This window comes from Pan troglodytes, chromosome 1 (genome assembly GCF_028858775.2).
Source record: "Pan troglodytes isolate AG18354 chromosome 1, NHGRI_mPanTro3-v2.0_pri, whole genome shotgun sequence".
In the NCBI taxonomy this organism is placed as follows: domain Eukaryota; kingdom Metazoa; phylum Chordata; class Mammalia; order Primates; family Hominidae; genus Pan; species Pan troglodytes.
Window position 1 is genome coordinate 62,628,268 of NC_072398.2, and position 13,175 is coordinate 62,641,442.

General features: G+C 33.8%; 1 long non-coding RNA gene across 1 annotated transcript; it reads right to left on the reverse strand.

Annotated features, from left to right (window-relative positions):
* Positions 1 to 1,304: 1,304 nt before the first annotated feature.
* LOC134808500 (uncharacterized) lies at positions 1,305 to 5,633 on the reverse strand. Its single transcript, XR_010151569.1, has 2 exons — positions 5,329 to 5,633; positions 1,305 to 1,429 (listed from the first exon to the last, which is right to left on the reverse strand). It is a non-coding gene; the product is annotated as an uncharacterized LOC134808500 (long non-coding RNA).
* Positions 5,634 to 13,175: the final 7,542 nt, after the last annotated feature.

Genomic DNA, 13,175 nt, shown 5'->3' on the forward strand with positions numbered 1-13,175 from the left:
TCCATGTATTATCCTTGTAACTTTTTGGTATGTTTAAAATTATTTCTAATTTAAAAGTCACAAAAAATTTAAATGTGTATTTTTACACATTTTTTTCCTTAGCCAGAATCATTAGAGAGTAAATTTGTAGATGTGGTGCCCCATTATCTCTAAATACTTTAGTGTGTATTTCCTAAGAGTAAGAACATTCACTAATTGTCTTAATAATGTCCTTAAAACCCAAGAACTATTGTAATCCAGAATCCTGTAATCCAGGATCATATATTGCATTTAGCTGCCATGTCTCTTTAATCTCCTTAATCTGAAATAGTTCTTTTTCTGTCTTTCACAACCTTCCCCATAGAAGGCCAGTTACTTTGTAGAATGCCCCTCAATTTTGTTTTTGTCTGATATTTCCTCATGATTAAATTCAGACTACATATTTTTGGTAAGAATATCACAGAAGCTGTGCTGTGCCTTTTTCAGAATCAGAATGCACATGATGTCAGTTCATCTCATTGTTGGTGATTTTTAACTGCTCATGTCATTAGATGGTTTCTATCAGGTTTTTCCACTGTAAATTTGATTTTTTTCCCTTTGTAATTTATACATAATTTGTGGGGAAATAACTTGAGGCTATATAAATATCCTGCTCCTCATCAAACTGCCACACAATAGGTTTAGCATCCATTAATAATTCTTACCTGAATGAAATATTACCATGATGGTTACCTAATAGTCATCTTTTAACTCTTTATTCCTTCTACATCTTGGTTGGCATTTTACTATAAAGATGGGATTTTCCTTTTCCCCCATTTATTTATATCAGTATATACTCATAAGTCCTTACTTTATTCTATAGATTAAATCCATCATTATTGTAATTTTGATGCTCAAATTTTTCCAGATTTGGCCAGTGGAGCCCTTTCAAGCTGGTTCCTGCATCCTTCTGATACATCTCCATGATTTTTTTAGCATGCTTTAATTTTTGGCATAAGATTGTATCTTAGGCTCATTTTGTACTTTTCTGTTCCAGCCCTAGCTAGTTTCTTTCCCAACATGCCTTGATTTATTTTAGTGAAGACATTATTTAGAAATCAAGATTTTGGTACTAAGTATACTCGCTACTACTGGAGTATCATTGTTTTGGGCCCTCTTAGTGCACAGAGCTGGGAAATGTACACACATACATAGGTAGATGACAGGGATAGATAGATGGGTGGATAGATAGGTTCAATAGATGATAGACAGATAGATGATAGATAAACAGAGAGATAGTCAGATAGCTGACAGGCAGGTAGATAGAACAAGCTGTGAATTCATACCGATATCTTCAATCCCAATCCAACATCACAGGATTCACTCTAATCTTTTCCCAATCCATGGCTGTCTTCCTGTCAACAATGAGGAATCAGACTTCTTTTACACTCAATTTATTTGTTGCCCAATCCTTAAAAACACGTAAAGCAGTAACATATTACTAACTTACAACATCAAAAACAACAGTGCTACTTATTAAAGTTCAGTACTTGTGTATAGTTCTTTTGGTCTTTATTCCTAGGTTAAGTTTCCAAAATACTATATCAAAAGATAACCTGGGTCCATTGCTCCCATCTTCAATGTGGTTGTATTTTTGTTTGAAATAGTTTCACTTGTTTCTGTCTGTATTCCATTTTAGATTCCTCTGATTTTTATTAGATTTATTTTGTGGGTTTAGTTTGAGTATGTAAAATATTAGCAAGATTACAAAAGTTAAAACTCTATGAAAAATTATACTTGGGGAGGCATCACTATCTCATTCTCAACTCTTGATTCTCACTCACTTCTAGTAGGTAACCAATCTTATTGGTTTCTGGGTTTTTCATTCCTGCGTTTCTTTTTGCAAAAATAAACAGATATATGTATATTTTCTTGTATCTCCTTCTCTCTCTTACCCAAAAGATAGCATGCTATATATACTTCATACAATTTAACTTTGCTTTTCCGACTTAACAACATATTCTGCAAATCACTTCATATCAGCCTTAGAGATTTTTTTCTTTTAAACTTCCATAGTACTTCATTCTATGGATGTACCATAGTTAATTTAACCAACCTCCTATGGATGGACATTTAGGTTGTTCCCAATATTGTAAAATTATAAACAATGCTTCAATAAATAAATATGTGCATATACATTTTCATATAGTTAGAGATATATTTTCAGGGTAAATACTCAGAAGTGGAATTGTTAGGTCAAAAGGTAATAACATACGTAATTTTGTTAGATAATGTCAAATTTTCCTCTATAAGTTTTATACCAATTTTTATTCCTACCAGGAGTGTACGAAAGTGCTATCTCACATCTTGCCAGCAGAATATGTTGCCAAGATTTTTGAATTTTTGCTTATCTGATAAGCCAGGAATGGTATCAGTATAATTTTACTTTCTCATATTCTCATTTCTCATATTATGAGTAAAACTGAACATATTTCCTTATGTTTAAGAGCTATCTATGTATGTAGATATGTTTTATATATAATATACATATTATAGACTATATGGTGTTAGAAGTTAGAATAATGATTACTCTCAGAGAAAGACAAATGGTGACTGGCAGTGAAATATGAAAATTCAATGAGCTCATGATATGTGCACTTTTTGAATATATTTCATTGAAAGATATTTTTTAATAATGAATGTCTTCCAAATAGAAGAAGGAATGTAAAGGGATTAAAGAAAATATAATCAATCAAAAGGAAGTTTGGTAATAAGAGAGGAAGGCAAAAATTCAATCATATAAATGTCATTAAAAAATTAAAACACAAAATAAAATGATAGGTGTTAAATCTATCAGACATCAAAACAAATGTACATGGACTAAATTATCCAATTAAAAGAGAGACATTAGCAATTTGTATAGAATAGACAGTACACACCTGTATGGTATTTACAAGAGACATTGGTTTTTTCTTTATAATGGCCATCCTAACAGATATAAAGTGATATCTTAAAGTGGTTTTGATTTGCACTTCCCAGATAATGAGTAATGTTCAGCATCTTTTCATATACTTATTGGCCATTTGTATGTCTTGCTTGAAGAAATGTCTATTCAAATCCTTTGTCCAGTTTTTATTTTTTCAATTTACTACTGCTCTGCAAAGGTTTCAACTTTTTAATAAGGTTATGTGCTTTTTGCTATTGAGTTGAAGGAGTTCCTTATATATTTTAGATATTGACCCCTAATTAGATAAGTGGCCTGCAAATATTTTCTTCCACTTCATGGGCTGGCTTTTCATTACGTTAAATGTTTCCTTTGCTTGCAGAAACTTTTTAGTTTGATATAGTATCATTCGTCTATTTTCACTTTTGTTGCCTGTGCTTTTGGTGACATATCCAAGAAATCATTGCCAAGACTAATGTTACAAAGTTTTCTCCTGTTTTCTTCTAGGATTTTTACAGTTTCATGTTTTATATTTAAGTCTTTAATCCATTTTGAGTTGATTTTGTATACAGTGTAAGATAAAGGTCTCATTTCATTCTTTTACATGTGGAATCCAGTTTCCCAACACCATTTTGTTGAAAAAAACTGTTCTTTCCCCATCATGGGTTCTTGGCATCCTTGTTATAAATCAGTTGACCATATATGTGTGGGATTATTTCTGGACCCTTTATTCTGTTGCATTGCTATACGTGTCTGTCTTTATGTGGGTACCATACTACGTTAATTACTGTAGCTTTGCAACCAACTTTGAAATCAGGAAGTGTTATGCCTACAGTTTTGTTCTTTCTAAAGACAGTTTAGGGTATTTGGGGTCCTTTGTGAATTTTAGGATTGTTTTTCCTATTTATATAAAAAATTAGATTATTGATAAGGATTAAATACAACCTGTAGATTGGTTTAGGTGGTATTAAAATTTTAACATTATTAAATCTTCCACTCTAGGAAAATGGGATGTCTTTACAATTTATTTTCAGTAATGTCTTGTAGTTTTCAGGATCTGAGTCTTTTATCTATTAAGTTGTTAAGTATTTTATTCTTTTTGATGCAATTGTAAATGAGATTGTTTTCTCTAATTCCCTTTAACATAGTTCACTGTTAGTGTATAGAGACACAATTTATTTTCGTATGTTGATTTTTATCCTGCAATACCATTAAATATATTTGTTAGCTCTAACAGTTGGGTTTTTATTTTTTATTGATACAGAATAATTATACATATTTATGAGGTACATGTGATATTTCAATACATGCATACAATGTTTAATGATCAAATCATGGTATTTAGGATATGCATCTACTTGAATATTTATCATTTCTTTCTGTTGGGAACATTTCACATCTCTTCTAGATAATCTATCATTATTAACAGTAGTCACCCTACAGTGCTATCAAAACTTATTCCTTCTGTCTAACTCTAGTTTTGAACTCATTAACCAATTTCTCTTCATATCCTACCCCTTCCCAGCCTCTGTGAACTAGCATTCCATTCTCTACTGCCATGAGATAAACTTTTTTAGTTCCCATTTATGGGTAAGAATATGCAATATTTGTCTTTCTGTACCCGGCTTGTTTCACTTAAGATAATGTCCTGTCTCTATCTCTTTATTTCTTTAAAAAAAAAAAAAGTAGAAAATGTAAGTGAAACAAATTAAGCAATAGTTAAGCAATGCAGCATTGATTATTTCCTTAGACAATTTTATGGTCATGTGATGTACTGCATACCAGTCAAAATAATAGTTAGGAGATTTTAAATATCTGGTGCCATACACGTCGTAGAAAATTTCGCTAAGTTGTCTATACTTCTGATTAGATGTTTGAACTCATACAAATTAAAAGGTAAATTTGGCAAAATCAACCCCCCCCCCTTTTTTTTTTTTTTTTTTTTTTTTTTTTTTGAGATGGAGTCTCACTCTGTCACCCGGGCTGGACTGCAGTGGCGTAATCTCAGCTCACTGCAACCTCCGCCTCCCGGGTTCAGACAATTCTCCCACTTCAGCTTCCCGAGTACCTGGGACTACAGGCGCCCGCCACCGCACCCGGCTAATTTTTTGTATTTTTAGTAGAGACGGGTTTTCACCGTGTTAGCCAGGATGGTCTCGATCTCCTGACCTCGTGATCCGCCCGCCTCAGCCTCCCAAAGTGCTGGGATTACAGGCGTGAGCAACTGCGCCCGGCCTGTTTTATTCTTTTATTACCATTTTTCCCTGAGTTTTGAATCATTCATATCTTTATTTAAAACCACTTCCCAGTTATTTCAAACTTTCTTAATTCCTGTGAATCTTTACCACTGCTCTTCTTCTGGCTTGGTTTCTGATGTCTTTCAAGGAATCATCTTTTCATATCTTACTGTATTTTTTTCCATTTACCTTTTATTCCACTTTAAATCTTCATTGCTTTGATTGGAAAGTCTCCAGAAAAACACCTTTCTTGATCTTGTTTCCATGCCCTGAAAGCCCATAAAAGATGTGTTTTTAAAAAAATCAAATCTCATTATTGAACATCTTTAGTGGAGTCAGCCTTTCACTTCTGGTATTTTGTTTTCTCATGTTACATCGTGGTCTTTAAAAGAGGAAAATGAAAATACCACTTGCATTTGTAAATTTCTCGGTTTTCTGCCAGAGACTTCATAGAAATCCTTTTTGAGTTCTCTTCTGAGAATAACATTCATTTTCTGCAAAAATATGCATAATGGAATGTGAAAACCATATTATTTGTTGCATTTGGGATGCATTCCCTGTGAAGATAGCAAAATATGTGGAGTAAAATTGAAACATGCTCAGATTTTTAAAAAAGAATATGTGGGCCGGGTGCGATGGCTCATGCCTATAATCCCAGCACTTTGGGAGGCCAAGGTGGGAAGATTACTTGAGGTCAGGAGTTTGAGAACAGCCTGGTCAAAAAGGTGAAACCTCATCTCTACTAAAAATGCAAAAATTAGCCAGGCATGGTGGTGCAGGTCTGTAATCCCAGCTACTTGGGAGGCTTAGGCAGAAGAATTGCTTGAATCTGGGAGGCAGAGTTTGCAGTGAGCTGGAATTGCACCACTGCACTCCACCCTAGATGACAGAGCAAGAGTCTGTCAAAAAAAAAAAAAAAAAGAAAGAAAGAAAGAAAAGAAAAGAAAAAGAAAGAAATGTGATCCCCAAAGTTGGAGGTGGGGCCTTACTGGGAGGTGTTTAGGTCATGGGAGCAGATCCCTCCTGAATGGCTTGGTGCCCTCCCAGCAGTAAGGAGTTCACATGAGATCTGGTTGTTAAAAAGTCTGGGACCTCCCTCCTGTCTCTCTTGCCCCACTTTCACCATGTGACACACAAGCTCCCCTTTGCCTTCTGTCATTAATAAAAGCTTCCTGAGGCCTCACCAGAAGCAGTTACTGATGCCATGCTTCTTGTACAGTTTGCAGAACCATGAGCCAAATAAACCTCTTTTCTTTATAAATTGCCCAGCCTCAGGTATTCCTTTGTATCTAGTGAAACCAAATGGACTATCATGGAAGCTTCCTTCAGTACAAATAAAAATTTCTTGACGATGGAGGATAATGCTCTATCCTCCATCTTTTGACAATATTTTTCAAAAGATGGACGATAAAACATTAAATTGCTACTCCAGAGTTAATTCTGTCCAGCAAAAAAATAACCAGCCAGTAACAAGGATGTGTTGTAAACCTTCAAAAGGAAGCAACTAAGGGACTTAAGCTACAAAAAGAAAAGAAAAGGAAGGCTGACTATAGAAGAATAAGTGCTACAGATATATAGAAGGCAATAAGCATTACAGAAGGCAGGTGCCTGTAATCCCAGCCACTTGGGAGGCTGAGGCAGGAGAGTTACTTGACCCCAGCAGTTCAAGGCCAGCCTGGGTAACATAATGAGATCCCTTCTCTTAAAAAAAAAAAGTTACATATTCTTTTGCCAAAGACTCTCTAAAATAAATAACATCAGGAGATAATAAAATTCTGACAATAACTATCTCCACATATTTTTAGGAAAGGAGAAAGATAAAGTGGCTGATGGTGTAACATCTCAGTGAATGCCCAGATGATTTGTTAAAGGATACTATAAAAAGGTAGAAAAAAGGGTATGCAATCAAATATGATAAAATAAAATTAAGAATACTATAATCCAAAGTAAAATAGGTTTCAAAAATATGTTTGAAAAGATTTTAAATTATGCATATAGTAAGAAGACAATGAAGGAAGATATGTCTCTTCTTTACATGAGTAATAAATTGCTAAGAGAAAGAGAAACTGGAATTCTTACCTTGCTTTCCTCTTCTCAACCAAGAAGAATAAAATTCAGACAAGAGTAGAACATATATTGGAAAAGGGAAATAAAATCCTAAACAGAAGAAATTACAGGACTATCTCATTCTGGTAAGTCTTTTCAGCAGTATGGTCTTGTTTCCAAACATGCCCTTCCAGCTCTAAATTTAATTCTGCTATTTGAAGACTGAGGGACATGTTTTCAAGTTCAAAGTAAGGAAAGGTTTATTTTTAGTAAAAACGATGTCTGCCACAGCGCCTGCTTCATTTACACCCTTTATTACTAAAAGTTCCCCAGCCCCTACTGAAAGGGAGCCCTATGTAGATCACTAACCTTGCCATCTGGCTAAAGCTGATTAGACCAAGGGTGTGACCTTGGCCAAATTATGCCAATGGCATAATGAAGCAAAATGGTTTTGGCTAAACAAATCATATTCTCCCAGAATACTCATTTGGAAACATGGAAATAGCCAAGCTGTTATCAATAGATGGGAGGCTTAAAAAACTTCTATAGATAGGTGTCTTGAGTAGAGTCAAGGCCATGAGGGGGGTTATGGAAAACAGAACAAATAAGAAAATATATATTGAGGAAGCACAGGCTGTAAAGTAAAGGTGATATGGAAGGCCTTAGGAAGAGTATTAACTAGTGACAGAAGATCAGCCACGGCGGGAGGAGCAGGGTTGGGGGCAGGCAGTGCATGTGGTTAGTGGGATGGAAAGCCACAATCTTGGTGTTTGAGCCCTACTGGGAAGATCAACAGACCCCTCCCAGCTGCTAAGGTGTTTATGCCAGTATTGTATCCTCCAAGATTTTGAGCTGACATTCCATTCTCCTAGGACTAGAGTGTATAGCTGTCCTTGAACTCCTAAGGAATTCATGCTTTTCTTTCAATTCTGTCCTTACAATTAACTTTCTCACGCTCAAAAAGAAAAAAAAAAAAAAAGAGCAAGTAGATATGTATGACAGCCTTGGAACCAGAAGAATCTCCACTGAAGGCTGTTTAGGGTTTAAAGAAAATTCTGTAATTTCATCTTTTTAGAGCAGGTAATTTAATCTGCCCTAAACAGGAGACTTTACTGGTTAATAGTGTGGACCATGGAATTAAGTCATACCTGAATTCGAATGCTGGGGTCTGCATGGACATAATGTCAATATTTGAAACATAAAAACTGTTTTCTTGCTGCTGTATATAGAAGTACCTTGTCCACAGAAGAGTGCTTTCACACAGTAGGCATTCCACTAATATTGGGGAATAAATGCATCAGTTAGATAAGTTATAAAACTTATCCAAGGCTGTCTCCTCATCTATAAAATTATACTTGACCTACCTCAGGGGATTGTTGTAAAGATTATGCGAAGTAAACAATTAGTACCTGACCTGGCATGATGAGCACTCAGAAAGTGTCCTAATTATTAATATTTTTATTTCTGTTTTCTAAGATATTTTCAGCTGGTTTATAATGTTTGTGCCTTGTAAAGTATTTAGTATTCTTAAAATTGGATGTAAAATCATATATAAAAATCTAAACACTATATCAACATATAATTCTAATACTTTTAAATGTTTTTACATCAATCAAGAATCATATGTGTGAAATAATGACCTTTTGGGCTTTGACTCTTGACAAGTTTTCATGATCTACAAAAATTACTCAATTCATAATTGAAGCAATTAGATCAAATATGCTTGTCCAAATTGTAGGCAAGTGTGTGATGTCCGTAAAGACCCCAAATCCCTCCAGTGAACAGGTGCCAGAGATAGCACAAAATAAAAAGCAAATTATGGAAATGTCTGTGTTGGGAAGGTGGGGGTAGGATAGGAATTGCTATAGTAATTTTTTTTTTACCGTAAGTCTCTATGCTTGTGCCTATATTACATATTTGAACATATGAGTACCAAGCTATATTTGACAGTAACTTAAAACATATTTTTTGAATGTTAAAAGCACTATGACATTTTTTATCATCAAACTGAAATATTAAATTTCTTCACATTTGCCATCAGAAGGCATCTTTTAAGTTACATTTGTATTGCACCTGACTACATTCTAGATTCTTTAGCTAGAGAGAAAACACTCAGTTCATAAAAACTGAAAGTGAATTGCCCTGAGAAACTCTGTTGAAAAGCATATGTATAGCACACAAACTGGAACATGAAACCTGCTAAATGGGAGGTAAAAATTTGATTTAAGGATGAAAATCAAAGTTAATTTAGAAAATACTTTGATTTCTGGAAGAATCTCTGTGAAAATATTTATGGTTGTGACTCTCTTAAATATTGTAAATTTTATGTACTCTTCTCTATTCTTGAAATCAAATTCTACAATAAAAAATATATAAGCAAACAAAGTTCTGAAATGTGACAGGTTTCCCTCTTACTAACAAAGAGTAAATAAATGACAAATTAATTTAGTATAATAAAACATAACTATTAAAATTTATTTAGACACTATCACTGTTTAAATTGCATTAAGATCCACTTAAAGTTTCTGGGTGAAGCTACATATGACTAAACCTTATAATTTAAAAATCTAAATGTGTTCATTTTAATTGCCATTAATATTAAAAATTTTGTCCTCTTGCTAATTAAAAATTTCCAGTTTTAAGCTTAGAGTAAATTAAATCTCCTACTTTGGCAAAGTTAGATGAGAATTTGGCTGTGAGGATGAAAGATGTTAGGAAAAGATGGAAGATTAAACACATGCATCTACTTCCCCTACATCTCAAAACTCCATTAAAAAACAGCAGGAAAGGAATTTTTAATGGTAAAAACCAGAAACAATGAAGAGAAGTGAAAAGGAGAAAATGCCAATAAAACTAGAATCCAGAAAGCAAATAGATCTGTAAAGACAGCCCATCTGAAAAAATTGTATTAAAAGCCTGTAGTAAGAGAAGATGAAAATCATAGTATCTCTCTTATTCCTCCCAATGTTGTAGTAATCATAGCACTTCATTGTGATTATCTTTTTACTTACCTGTCTCCCCCACTAGACTGCAAGCCTCATGATATAGGAAATAGGGTTTATTTGTCTTTGTACCCTAGTGCCTAGCTACTGCTTGTTTCACACAGAGTAGGTGCTCAGTAGATGATTATGGGACTAATGAATACAACTCATGTTATTGCGATAAATAGTACTCATAATGACCTCTGTCTCTCATCTATTCAATGTGTTCTGTAAAATATAAACTGACTACTCTTTGTTTGGTTTTGCCTTATTATTAATGAACTGGCCTTGCTAATTCTGTCAATCCTATTACTTGTTCAGAGCTATTTCTGCAAGGGTCATCAATATCTGGAGATTTTAAATCTGAGCTTAAACCTATTGAAGTTCAAGACGAGTTCAGTAGACAGGGATTCTCACCCACTCAACAAGGACACCAGGCACAGAGATCCAAACTGTGAGTCCACAAGTAGTCCTTTTGATAATATAATTTTAAAAATTTTACCTTAGGGGAAAGAATGGTGATTCACTGTTTATATATTATTGTGTTAATGTAAAATAGTTCAAAGTACATAAAGTTTTGAATTATCTACTATAAAGACAATTAAATACAGCGTATCCTTCTCTCTTTCAGTGATTTCCACCAGTCATCTTCACTAATACAGATTCAGAGTAAACAACGCAATTTTGAGCCTGATATTCTAGACTGTTAAAATAAGACCATGACTGGAGAATTCATTTTGCAATTTTAAATTTCCTTTGAGTGAAGGGAGAACTGAAGGGAATAAATGATGAGTCCTCGCACTTTATGTGTGAAGATCTGGCTCCCAAGTTGGAAAAAGAGTGCGGTAGTTGCCCCTTATCCAAGGGGGATATGTTCCAGGACCCCCACTGGATGCCTAAAACCATAGATAGAACTGAACCTTGTGTGTATACTATGTTGTTTTCCTGAACATACATACCTGTGATAAAGTTTAATTTATAAATTAGACACAGTCAGAGGTTAACAATAATCACTAATAATAAAATAGAACCTTTATAACCATATGCTAGCATCACAACACTTGCGCTTTGGGACCTTATGAAGTAAATAAGGGTTACTTGAACACAAGCACGGCAATAGTCAATCTGATAACCAAGACAGTAATGCATATGGTGTGGATATGGTATACAAAGAGATGTTTCATGTTCCAGGCCAGAGAGAGCAGGATAGTGTGAGATTTCATCAAGCTACTCAGTACACTGCAAATCTAAAACTTGCAAATTTTTTATCTCTGGGATTTTTCATCTAATATTTTTGGACCAAGGTTGACCAAGGGTAACTGAAATCACAGAAAGAAAAACCTCAGATAAGTGAGGACTGCTGTATTCATCCAGCGCTAAGGCATGTTTTGAGGCTTTTCCTTAGTAGTATGTTGTTGTGGCGGTGGTTTGTTGGTGGTTTTTAATTTTTAAAGTAGAAATAATGTTTGTTTTGAAAGGTTACTTTAGCAATTTAATGAAACAGAAATAATGTTTTTAAAAGAAAAGAACACTGAGAGTTTGCTGATATTTCTTAAATTCGGTGAAAATTTTCTTTCAATTGGTTTTTTTTTTCTATTTTGTTTCCATGGAGGTTATTATTATTACTAATAAACCTTACAGTTTGCATCATGAAAATAAGTGCAGTAATTGATTTGCAATGGAGTATTTTTATTAACTGCAAAAATAGCTTCTAACTATAGAATCCATTTTAAATATATATATATACACACACATATTGTCCATTGTACGTGCTACTTAGAATCACCTAATATTAAAGCTAGAAAAAACTTTAGAGATCATCTCATTCATCATGACAATTTCTGCCCAAATACTATGTTTATAAGTGGATGTGATATTATATAAGTCATTATCAAAATATATATGAACCATTCATAATAATGTCTGTAATGGAATTCAAACAATATGTACAGGAATATGTATATTTACAAGATAAAGAGATACTTTAAAAAAGATGGCTGTTATGAATTTCTAAAATTCTATTTTCTCCAGAACAAGTAAAAGAATATCTGTATGTCGTAATAGCAAACTTGGATAGGTGGATGTCTTTTCACTAGGAACAAGAATTCAGTTATGACTTTTAAAGCTCATATTTCCAGAGTAAATTTTTTTTACTGATGATACAGGATAACAGATAGGAAATTGATACTTGCTATGCATTCCTGACATACTAATTGTTTAAAAGGCTCCCTACAACTCCCCTGCCCAGTCCCATTTGTTGAAAAAGCAAAACTATTTGAGTAGGGTAGAAACAGAAAATATTACATCAGTTCTATAGTGTCTTATATCAAAATTTCTATCATAGTTTTTCTATCAAAGTTCTTATGAACTTTATCTAGATACTGGGAGTGGGGGGAAGTCAGGCATAAAGTAAGGAAAATTTTCAACAGCATCAACATGAATGTTTTGTATTTAAAAGAAAGAAAACAAACATTTGCTGACTTCCAACAATTTTCTAATTTGTTATAGCCATTTTGAGGACCATGTGTCCTGTATTCCACTCATGTGTCCCAAAATTTAATTTTAAAGAAAACTCTTATTATGATACCACAAAATGTAAAAATTGACCTATCCCCAAATTAACAACTAACATAACTGAAGGTGGCAACAAAAATCCTAAGTTTTGTCTTACTCCATTAGAGAACTGAAATTCAGAAAAGATATATAAAGCATTACAACATAAATGCAAAAAGGAAAATCAAACAGAAAATCACCTATGATCCGCAAAAGCATGGGTAGGGAAGACAATTCACTGGAAAACAAGTATGCTACATTCAAATTAAATAATCATTCCCATTTTCCAATTCCAATTAATTCAAGAAATTAATTGTTATGAGGCATAAAATCCCCAGTGTGTCTCTTGTGGAGACACTGAAAGTCTCCACAAGCCCAGTAATACTTTCATGATCTGACATGGTGTTGTCAAACCTATCTGATATGAAATTCTCACCACTGATAATTTATTTTAAC